Consider the following 9156-nt stretch of genomic DNA (forward strand, 5'->3'; position numbering starts at 1 on the left):
CGAACTACAATCTTCAGAAAGTGAAATGGATGAAATTCCTTCCCAACTAATCTTTTTTGAAATTAAATCTTTCAAGAATTTTCCATAGTTAGGAATTTGCGTAATTGCATCCATGAATGTTAAATTTATATGAAAATTTTTAAGTTTATCTAAAAATGATAAAAGTTGTTTATCATGGTCCTTATTTCGGACCCTGTGTGGAAAAGGTGGTTTTGGTACAAAAGGTTTCGTACTAGAGTCAATTGGTGTATCTTTTTGTTTTAACGTATCTTCTTTGGATTTTGGTAAATCATTTCCAGGTAAAGTTGAATTTTCGGGCATTTCCGGACCTAAGTAGTTTTTCCCCGAGCGAAGAGTGATAGCCTTAACATGCTCTTTCGGATTTTCTTCCGTTTGGCTGGGAAGACTTCCCTCTTTGCGGGATGGAATTGATTTAGCAAGTTGTCCAATTTGAACTTCCAAATTATGGATGCTAGATGATTGGTTTTTGATAAGCTGATCGAATTTACTTTCGATCCGTTTAAAACCTTCGTCTTGATTACTTACCTTTCCATTCATAGCATCTATAAATTTGTCGATTTTTGAAGATAAAGTGCTAATCGTATCTCTTGTTTGATTTTGATAATTATTTACACGATATTCATTAGCATTTGCATTATTATTATTATGACCATCTTTCCAGTTAAAGTTAGGTTGATTTCTCCATCCAGGATTATAAGTATTAGAATAAGGATTAGTAGTTTGGTTTTGTCCTTGGACAAAATTTACCTGTTCTATCTCATTCATACCTTTATAATCAATGTCTGTCTGGATCGGATCATTAGGATCGCACGGTGCCATAAACCTATCAACTTTGTGCGATAAGGCAGAAAATTGGGCTTGTAACATCGCAACTGGATCAAGATTCATTATACCTTTAACCGATGATGTACCTGAGGATGATGGTTTCGCCGTTGGTATATGTCCACGCTCTACGGGCCACATACTGCTGTTGATTGCCATTTCCTCCAAAAGTTCTCTTGCTTGGGCGGGCGTCTTCTTCATAAATAAACCTCCAGACATAGCATCTAATGAACCTCTAGTTGTAGGATTTAATCCATTATAGAATGTCTACATTAAAAGTGCATCTGGCAGTTGGTGGTGTGGGTATAAACGTTGAAGTTCTTTAAAACGTTCCCAAGCTTCATAAAGAGTTTCACTATCATTTTGGGTAAAAGACGTCAATTCTTTGATGACTCTTGCGGTTTTTGCTAAGGGAAAATATTTTGATAAAAACGCTTGGGCTAATTGGTCCCAAGTTTCAAATGTTGCAGCAGGCATAGAAGTTAACCAAATTTTTGCCTTATCCTTCAAAGTGAAAGGGAAGAGGCGAAGTTTGATTGCTTCGGCTGTTACATCGGTAATTTTAAAAGTGTCATAAATTTCTAAGAAATTTGTCAAATGGGCATTAGGGTTTTCGTTAGGTAGTCCGTAAAACGTTACGTTGTTTTGCAACATATTAAGCAAAGCAGGCTTAATTTCAAATTGATTTGCGTTTATACGGGGTCTAACTACACTATTAGTTACACCGGCCATTCATGGCCTAGCATAATCCATAAGTGTCGGTGGATTGGCCATATTTTCTGGCTGGACTACTTTGGTTTTTAAGGGTGTTGTGTCTTTGTTCTTGTTGTTTTTCTTGTTTTTCTTAAGTGTTCTTTCAATTTCTGGATCAAAAGGGTCTGGTGACGTGCCCGAACTTCGCGAACTGCGCATGAACTTGAAATTGTTACACGAGCCAAACTACCTTCAAAACAAAATTGAAAACAAATATGTTATATAAACTGAAAATAAATAAAATGTAAAAGTTGTATAAAAATAATGTGTAAACCTAGATTCGAAAATAAAATACGAAAAATAAAAAATTTGTCAAAATTTTTGGCGTATCCCCGGCAACAGCGCCAAAAACTTGTTGAGCGATTTCCGCAAGTGCACGGTTTCGCTTGTAGTAATAAAAATATCGATCCCACAGGGATACGTTTTTTAACGAAAAACTTATTTTTGAATCTGTTAATTTCGAACTTGTTAGATTTACTATTGAATTTAAATGAAAAAGTGAAATTTGTCTAATTGAATTTAGAAAATTGTTTAATTGAGTTTGTGGACTTTGAGTATTTGAAAATGCTGGAATAAGATTTTATATTAGAATATATCGATTGTTAGAAAGATCTTCTGATTTAGGGATGAATTTTACAAAACAGGAACATTTAGAACTTTTAGAAAAACAAATGAATGTATTCATTTGCATTAAGCAAAGAAAACAACTTAAACTTTGTATCAATTATGATGATGAAATAAATGACGGAACCTCTAATTAAGTGGCTTCGAACGCGACAAAACCCTTTCGGGATAGTTGCCCTTAATCAAATTAAAACTCTTTCGAGATGATAATTTGCCTAAGTGTTCAACAAAGTTTCCTTGTAATGATTTTGAATTTAACTACGTTTTAATGAAAACACCAGCAATCACTTTAGTGGATTGGTTACCATAAGTGTTGCATAACGATTTATCGAATAGAACGGACTTTATTAGATGAAATATAAATTGATACAAGTTTACAGAAAACATGGAGCATCGAGTTCTTCGAGGGCGTGCAAGTGAACGGCTGATCAGTCCTTTCCTTGGGTTTCCTTAGAGGTTGTCAGGCTCAGGGGCGAACACTCTACTCAATCTTCTCGCTGTAACTTCGTAATAGGGATTCGGTCGGCCACTACCAAAATGCAAACTAAAACTGGAACAATGTCTAAACGCTACTGAGTTGTAATTAAACTATAAACAATATGTGTACCTCGTCTTGTTTTGTACAGAATCTAATTTCTAACTCTCGAACTATTTTTGCTTAGAACTTAGACATTAGTTCTACGCTCTGATTCTATATCTATATTACATAACATTACATCCATTTTTCTCAACACCAACTCTTTATTTATAGATGTTAAAGGGTTGAGATTGAAGTGATGTGTCTTTTGTGAAAAATTGTATCCGTTGGTTAAGAGTCGTGTCCGTTGTGAAAGGACGTCTTTATCCACTTGAACGAACGCGTTTCTTGGATTTCAACATGTGTTAAATGCACTTTGGCAGAATTTTTGCACTTACCGAGAATGGGAATCCTCGGCCGTGAATGGGGGAGCATTAAGTTGAGCTTTGGACGAAGGGAGGAAGTAGCTGAACCACGCGTGTCGCGGCCGCGGGTGGGGGATTCGCTGTCGCGGCATGCTGTGTTTTTCACTTCTTTGCTCTCGTTCGTGTCCTTGACTTGGCGCTTTTGATTTACGTCGTCTTTGACTCCTTTTTGTAGGGTTTTTCTTCTGTTTTTGATCCTTTTTCGTTCATATTTGGATTTTACCAAATATTTTGGTACCTTGCAAGAAAGAAAGATATTCGAGATTAAAAGTAATCTAAACAGATATAAACAACACAGATTTGTGATAAAAATGATGTAAATATTAATGATATTTTAGGTATATTTTGGGCTTAACACTCTCCCATCACCATAGCCATCAACCTCCACATATAAGGTTATTTAACCATTCCCTTCAAAGAGACTATCAAGCCAAAATTACTTTCCCCTTCTTCAAGATAAATAGCCTCACCTTCCTCAAGCATACAAATGAAGTTATGCCTAAGGGGCATTTCATGAAACATATAGGGAGCACCTTTTTCCACATGAGTTTCCCCAATGTTCTCACCTATAAGTACTCCTTCCTCCCCATTTATACATGAATTCAAATTCTCATTTTGCCATTTCATTATCAAGAAACCCATAATGAGAATCTAAATCACCATCAATGTCACAAACACCCAACTCCTCACTAGTAATTGGATTACCCATAACTTCAATATGAGAAATTGAAAGTTTAGAATTTACCTCTTCAATGTGTAATGGAGGAAAGATTTGGAATGACTCTTTAGGAGGCAATATGGGGTTTTCTTCATTTCTTCTAGGAGGGACATCCAAGGTTGGTTGGAGGGTGTTTCGGATCTCTGTCTAAAGTTTCTTTAAGTTGTTGGCCATGTTGTCGAAACATCTTAGTTTTGAAACACCTTTCCACAAGATTTTGATTTGACAAAATCATTTAAATTTAATCCATGATTAAGAGACAATTAAATTTAAGTGCTTTGATTTAATTGTACTAATCTGGTTGTTCAATGTTGAGTATAAATATAAATGCAAAAAGAAATTAAGACATGACAAAGTCAGCATGAGAACACAACACAAGCTAAGTGAAGAGCAACTCAGTATAAGAGATGATAAGTCATCTTCAGAACAACAACTTCAGAATAAAGATGATCAAGGAAGCTGAGTGAAACGAAGCTCAACATAGAAGAAGTCTGCTCCAAGAAATAGATCCTACAGAACGAAGCTGACCATGGAAGCTGAGTGGAAAAAGAACTCAGTATGAAACTTGGTAAAAATCAAAGACAATGATTATTGAAGTGAAGCTGAGTGACCTTCAGGACAGCATGTATGATCCATTGGCTAAAAGACAAATTCGACATCTGTCTGCACCAATAATTGAAGCCTTAAAATACGCAAAAGCCAAATTCCAATATACATGGGTCAACTGCTCGATGTTATAAGACAAACTGTCGCAAGAAGACAAAGTCTGTAGGAAGAAGACAAATCTGATGTCTGAAGAATTCAGAAGACAAGATTGGCCTGCACATCTGAAGCTGACCAGAAGTTTGTCCCCCCAAAAGAGCCATTTTGGACTCAATGGACAAATCAATTTTCAAATGATTTGTTCCTCACATTTCAACTATAAAAGGGACAAAGATATCATTTGGAAGATTGTCGATTTACAGAAAATTACAAGTGATAAAAATACAAATTCAAAGCACTCAAAAACAAGAAAGAAAGCTTACACCAATCTTCTATTCTTTGTGTAAATGCTAGATTGATTCTCTATAATCATCTAAAGTGTTCTTTATCCTAAAAGGAACAAGTGTGTAATCAATTGTAATATTGAGAGTGTGCGTGCTGAGTGCTTGGTATTAAGTACTTAGTGGTAGAAGAAATCTAAGTGATGGGTTGTAGCGCTTAGTAGGAGTTGAATAGACGAATAGAGGAAGGTACTCTTGCATATTCAACTGCCTGTAATCGGTTTGTGATCTACCCTTAAAGAGCTCAGTATTGGATTCTAAAAGCCCGGAGGATTCTGGGGACCGGACGTAGGCGGAGAGGCCGAACCAGGATAAGTGATACTGAGTAATTTCTAACTCTCTCAAATATATATTTATAAGTGTTTGTGTTGCTTGTTATATTTACTCAGCATATAAACTGTTTGAAACTGACACTGAGTAAATTGGAGTGCTGAGTTGGAAGCTGACCACACAAGTGTCAATTCCCAACTCTTGAGTGAAACAGTCTTAGTCAGCATCTAACTAAAGCTGTCTTACATTAAAATCGGCCAAGCTGACCAAAGCTGAGTTAATAAACTCACCAAAATTATTAAGTCAGCAAGATTAATTAGCGAAAAAGTTGTATTAGTTCCTAACCCCCCCTCCCCCTTGGAACTAATCACATGGGACCAACAACTGGTATCAGAGCCTAAGCTCACTACTCAAAGATATAACTATCTTGAGCTGATCCCGATAAACGGCTAAGAACAGCACTCGTTTCCTTCCCGGGAACCAAACAACACAGATACTCCCTGAGGGATTATCAATTAGTCGGCCTCCCCTATTCTTTGGATCCAATTATACATTCTAGAAGAATAGGATGAAGAACTTTATTCAAGCCACAAACATGAGTGCATGGCTTGCAATAGTTCAGGGCCCATATGTGCCATATAAAACTGTTAACGATGAGAAAATTGTTAAGAGTGAAATTGAGTGGTCAGAAGATGACCTTAGAAAACTTCAAAACAATGCTTCGGCTATCAATATGCTTCACTGTGCTTTAGATGCTGCAGAATACAATAAGATTTCAGGTTGTGAGTCAGCACAAGAGATTTGGAAAAAGCTTGAAGTGACCTACGAAGGCACTAGCAAGGTCAAGGAATCAAAAGTAAATCAGCACATGAGATTATACGAGCTGTTCGAGATGAATGATAATGAGGACATCTCGGCAATGAATGCTAGATTTACCAACATTATAAATGAGCTGAAAAGACTCGGAAAGAACTTCACTGAGGAAGAACAAGTGAAGAAGATCTTAAGAAGTCTCCCCAAAAGCTGGCAGGCCAAAAAGACTGATGTGGAGGAAGCTCAGGACCTGACTACATATAAGTACGATGAGCTTATCGGATCGTTGCTGACTCATGAAATCTCAATGAAAAACTTTGAAGCTAAAGAGAAAGAAAAGTCAGAAGACAAGAAACAAAAATCACTTGTCATGAAAGCTGACTCGACCGAAGCTGACTCATCAGACGATGAGGAGATGGCCATGTTTACACGAAAAATGAAGAAGCTGTTTAGGAAGAGTGAAAAGAACAGCAGAAGGCCATTCAGAAAAAATGACAGGTACGAAGCTGAGTCCAGTGACAAATACAAGAAGGACAACTCCAAGCCTGTCACATGTTTCGAGTGCCACCAAACTGGGCACATCAAGTCAAGCTGCCCGAACCTCAAGAGAGACAAGAAGGGAAACAAGAAGGCAATGGTAGCAACATGGAGTGATAGTGATGATTCAACATCATTCGAAGCTGATGCAAATGAAACGGCAAACATATGCTTCATGGCCGATGATGCTGACCACTCTCAATCTGAGCAAGCTGACCTCTCTAATGAAACGGACCAGGAGGTACACAACAATGAGGTAACATCCTTACTTTTGCTTAGAAATGAGATGATAAACGCCCTGAGTGATTTATATGCGCTAACTAAAAAGTGCAATAAGAAAGTAAAGGCACTCAGCAGGCGGTGTGATGAGATTGAAGAGGTCAAGCTGAGTGACCTCCGATATCTCCTCCAAGACAACTCAACTTTGCATAGCAACATGGAAATTATGCACAAGTTTGTCTCGGAGGTCCAATCAGATTCAAAGAAACTGAAAAAGGATGTCACTACCTTACAGAGCCAAATAAGAGGCTCAAATAAAAATAAACCCCATGCTGAGTACTCAAGTACTAGTCAGCATAAACAGTTCACACAGTGTGACTGCTGCGGGAAAAAGGGACACACAAGAGAAGTGTGTTGGTACAATAAGCGGACTGTCCAATGTGACTTCTGCGGAAAGAAAGGACATACCACAAAGGTATGTTGGCATGCTCAACACAATAATGCTGACCACCCTCAAAGGGTAATTCATTGTGACTTCTGTCGTAAAATTGGCCACACTATCAAAGTATGCCGTCACAAATTAAAATACGACTTTGCACCTGTTTATGCTAACAAACGAGGACCCAAAAAGAATTGGGTACCTAAAGATGAATAGTCTAAAATGCAGGTGAGCCTGAGATGCATGGAGAAATCAAAACTGTGGTATATAGACAGTGCATGCTCGAGGCACATGACTGGTGATGAAACTCAGTTCATCACACTAGAGCTTAAACGAGGTGGAAGTGTAAGCTTTGGAGACAATAAGAAGGGTAAGATAGCCGGCTCAGGTACTATCGGAGGTAACCCAACTATTGAGTCAGTCTCCTTAGTTAAAGGTCTCAAATACAATCTGCTGAGTGTAGCTCAGCTTTGCAAGAGCGGCAGAAAGGTTGTATTTGATGATACTCAGTGTCAAATAATCGAGGGAAAAACAAACGTATTGATTTTAACTGCCCCTCGTATAGACAATGTGTACATGCTGAGTTTGGAAAAACAGTTTTCTAAAAATATATGCTTAGTGTCTAAAGAGGATAATAACTCCTGGCTATGGCATAGAAGACTTGGTCATGTAAGCATGGACCTTCTTGCCAAATTAGCTAGAAAGCAACTAGTTGAGGGACTGCTCAAACTTAAGTTTGAAAAAGATCAATTGTGTAATGCTTGTCAGCAGGGCAAACAAACTAAAAAGTCATTTCAAAGTAAAAATATTGTCTCAACCAAGAGACCATTGGAATTACTACACTTGGATCTTTTCGGACCTGTCCAGCCACTCAGCTTAGGAGGTAAGAAATTTTCCTTAGTCATTGTAGATGATTTCTCTCGGTACACTTGGATCATCTTGCTGAGTAGCAAGGATGAAACATTTGAGATGTTCACCACATTGATCAAAAAGCTTGAAAATGACAAAGACCTAAGAGTAGCTCATATTAGAAGTGACAATGGTGGATAATTCAAAAACCAACAGTTTGATGAATTCTATAAAACCAGTGGTATTGATCACAATTTCTCTGCTCCTAGAACACCTCAACAAAATGGGGTTGTTGAAAGGAAGAACAGAACAATTGTCGAAATAGCTAGGACAATGCTGAGTGAAAATAGGCTTCCAAAGTATTTCTGGGGTGAAGCTGTCCACACAGCATGCTACATTCTAAATAGAGCTTTAGTTAGACCTATTCTTAAGAAAACCCCATATGAACTTTGGAAAGGACGAAAGCCCAACATTGGCTACTTTCGTGCCTTTGGGTGTAAATGTTTTATACTCAACACAAAATATAATCTTGCAAAATTTGATGCCAAAGCTGACGAATCGATCTTTTAGGGTACTCAACTAACAGCAAAGCATATAGGATATATAATAAACGAACTCAGGTTGTAGAAGAGTCTGTCCATATTGAGTTCGATGAAGCTGACCCTGCAAGAAAGTCAACTCAGCTCAATGAAGATGAACCAAGCTCAGCTTCCGCTGATCAAAGTGGAGCCTCTGAGTCATCAATACAAGGACCGACCAAAGGTAAGCAAGAGATTGAAATAACCTTTGCTGACCAATCCATTCCTGCAGAGATTGTAGAAACACCTGTTCCAAACAACTCAATATTGCCCAAAGAAATAAAAATTCCAAGAGGACATTCAGAGAAGTCCATTCTCGATGCTGCTGACAATAAGCTGATGACAAGAGATCAGCTTAGAAAATATCTCAGCAAAGTTTCCTTCGTCTCAGTGCATGAGCCAAAGAATTTTACCGATGCTGAGCACGATGAATATTGGATCAACGCTATGCAAGAAGAGCTTGATCAATTCACAAGAAATGAGGTATGGGATTTAGTACCTAAACTTAGGAATCAAAAGACCATAGGA

At 37.8% G+C, this 9156-nt stretch overlaps 1 non-coding gene across 1 annotated transcript; it reads left to right on the plus strand.

Moving 5' to 3' along the window:
* The first annotated feature begins 1132 nt into the window (after positions 1 to 1132).
* On the plus strand, positions 1133 to 1239 carry LOC136221288 (small nucleolar RNA R71). Its single transcript, XR_010685062.1, has one exon. It is a non-coding gene; the product is annotated as a small nucleolar RNA R71 (small nucleolar RNA).
* The last annotated feature ends 7917 nt before the right edge of the window (positions 1240 to 9156 follow it).

This window comes from Euphorbia lathyris, chromosome 2 (assembly GCF_963576675.1).
Source record: "Euphorbia lathyris chromosome 2, ddEupLath1.1, whole genome shotgun sequence".
Taxonomy (NCBI): domain Eukaryota; kingdom Viridiplantae; phylum Streptophyta; class Magnoliopsida; order Malpighiales; family Euphorbiaceae; genus Euphorbia; species Euphorbia lathyris.